Below are 2,868 nucleotides of genomic sequence, written 5' to 3'. Positions count from 1 at the left end.
ATTGAAAATTGAATCGCTCTTTTTCAATCACTCAATTTTCACTTTTTAGAGTGAAATTCTGTTACAAAGAATTTAGAGAATTTAAAGAATAGAGACAGGTGCCCATATTTATATAGAATTTATTTTAATTTAAAAATTTCAATTAAAAAAAAAAGCATCTCAATAGAATTTACTTCATCGACGAGTACTTTTTATCTTCTCGCTGACAAAATTTACTTTATTTTAATAAAAGGTAAATGTATAAAATTTTGAAAGCTGTTTGTGCTTACACAGTCTTGAGAATAGATTTATTTTAGATAAAATAATAATCATTTGAATGGATTTACTACAATTATAATATACTTTCGGGCAAGTAAAGTTTGTCACAAGTTCGGCAAAAATAGCCAAAATATTTTTACTAATCTTGTAAAAATTACTCAACCATTTTTCTCCGCGTGATCTTCTGGTAGACTTTGTAGCAGCAGTTTCGTTGATATCATCACTTGTATGTACTGTTATCTTCTCTTCTTATTATTTAATTTTGTAACTTTATCATATCATGTTGTGTATTGCAATAAAGATTAAAGATATCATCCTTTCTGTTTCTCGCTGCCGTCATCGAAGTAGCGAGAAACGCAGAGACAGAAGAAATTTTGCGTTCTCTCTTCCCAATTTCAAGTGCAAATTTCTGAAAAATTTTTGGAAAGGTCAAAAACATGCAAACAAGGACGCATTTACGAAAAATTTGCGACAATATCTGACGCGATATTTCCGGTTTATATTTTTTTTACTAGAAATGATTTTTAGCTTTTTGTCTAAAGTCTTATTGACGATTCTCGCTATCGTTAACTAATGTTAAGCAATGGTAAGGACAATTCCGGAAAAATTTATTAGCTATCGCTAATTAACGATACTAATCTCGAACGTTAAAGAATACGTTAATAAAACGTTATTAAGAATACGTATATAAAACGTTAGAGAATATTGCTACTCGTCCCTTTTATATCTGTAATGTCAAAAACATTCCGATATATCTATTTTTAGCAATGTAGATAACTTTAATCTCCTTCGTAAAAATTTTAAGAGAGACTCTCACTCTTAAAGACTGAAAATTGAGTCACTCTTTTTCAAGACTAGCTCAATTTTCACTTTTTAAAACGAAATTTTACTTCAAAGAATTTAGCGATAATTTACTTTTTATCTTCTTCTAATTCCAATGCCTGTTTCCACTAATGATAGTTTATTTTTGGTTTAAAACTCTTGTAGAAGTTATCATATTGAATCATTACGTCAAGAGCGAGAAATAACACGTTAATTTTTATTACGTGCCATTTATAAATGAAGACAATTTAGATCAAATAAAATGATAAGATTGCTTCAAAAACATTTGTAAAAATGAACGAAAACTATCCCTCTTATCAGTTAATAAGTAATTGTAAAAAGTGATAAAAGTGACACATTAAGTGCTTTTATTCAGTCCGAATTTATCATAATTTTTAATCTTTTTCTAGTTCTAAGAATTAAAATAAATGAAGAGCAAGTTAAATCGAGATTAAATTTAAGCTACATTTGTGGAAACGGATATAAGTTGGAAAAAGATAAATTAATCCGAGATTAAAATTCATCTGCATTGGTAGAAATAGACTTTAGCGAGAATCGACTTAGATCAGTTTTTAAAATCATTTTAGTCGACCAACTAAAAGCATCAAATCTACAATATAAATATAATATAAAGCATGGTGTTACATAATACTAGTTATATTGGTGCGAAATTATGTCACTTTTAGTTAGTGTCGATTGGAATGATTGTTCTCCCAAAGAGTTCTTCAAAATAAAAATGCACAATATTTGTATATTGCTGCAAATTGTAAATTACTAAATTATAATAATAAACATAAAAATATCAAATTTATATAGCCCATAATTTTGAGCAAGAGATAGTATTACAAATTATATTCTCTATTAATTCTACATGCCTATCAAAAGAGAGGCTTCATCGAAGAGAATAAATAAATAATAGTTTCGAAACCATAATTGTTAAACACTATAAAAGTTCTTTAAAATGCAAAAAAAATGTGATATTTACACAACATTGCAATTAGAGAATTTCGATAACGTAAAAAAAATATGTAATTTTCAACAAAAGATAGTGCTGGAAATTGAATACATCGCAGCAATCATCCTCAGAGATAGCAGATCGTAATATATAACGTACATGTTTGTTTATGTTGAAAAATCAAAATAAAATAAACAGATAAGCTCTTATCTGCGACAGTAAACAAATGATATCAATATCGTCGTCGGTTACTATGCTAATTTTCACTTTTAATTAGTAATAAACACGATTTCATTTGTTCAGGCATATTAAGATGGGAGCGATAGCCGCCCTGTGATCGTGGAAAAAAACTATAAATTTAACCGCACAATAATGATAAGGCGATAAGGACCATCAGTCAACTCGACTAGTAAAATGTATTCCGATTTATTAAATTTTTTTCACGTATGCCTAAATATGAACTCTTTACACGTTACGCCATAATAATATATCGTGTGTAGAGTTTGATATCGAAGAACTTGTTACATTTATTATAATCGATAATATGGATTAAATTATCATACAATATAATAGATAATAATTGTAACATGGCTATAACTAGGCACATACATGTAACAGTGAATTGCAAATAAAAAAATTATCGTGTATTCTCAGCCTATTATATAAAGATTGAATATATATATGCGAATATAATATAATATTAATATAATATAATATAATATAATATAATATAATAACCGCTATGCGCTCTGCTTTTTTATTTACAACATTGAAACGATTATCCTAACGAGTTATTTTATACTATCAGATGCTTTAATAACAAGATCGCGTGT

The sequence above is a fragment of the Trachymyrmex septentrionalis genome, unplaced genomic scaffold, assembly GCF_001594115.1.
Source record: "Trachymyrmex septentrionalis isolate Tsep2-gDNA-1 unplaced genomic scaffold, Tsep1.0 scaffold32, whole genome shotgun sequence".
Taxonomy (NCBI): domain Eukaryota; kingdom Metazoa; phylum Arthropoda; class Insecta; order Hymenoptera; family Formicidae; genus Trachymyrmex; species Trachymyrmex septentrionalis.
The sequence above is the reverse complement of the archived record's forward strand: the minus strand, read 5'-3'. Positions refer to the sequence as shown.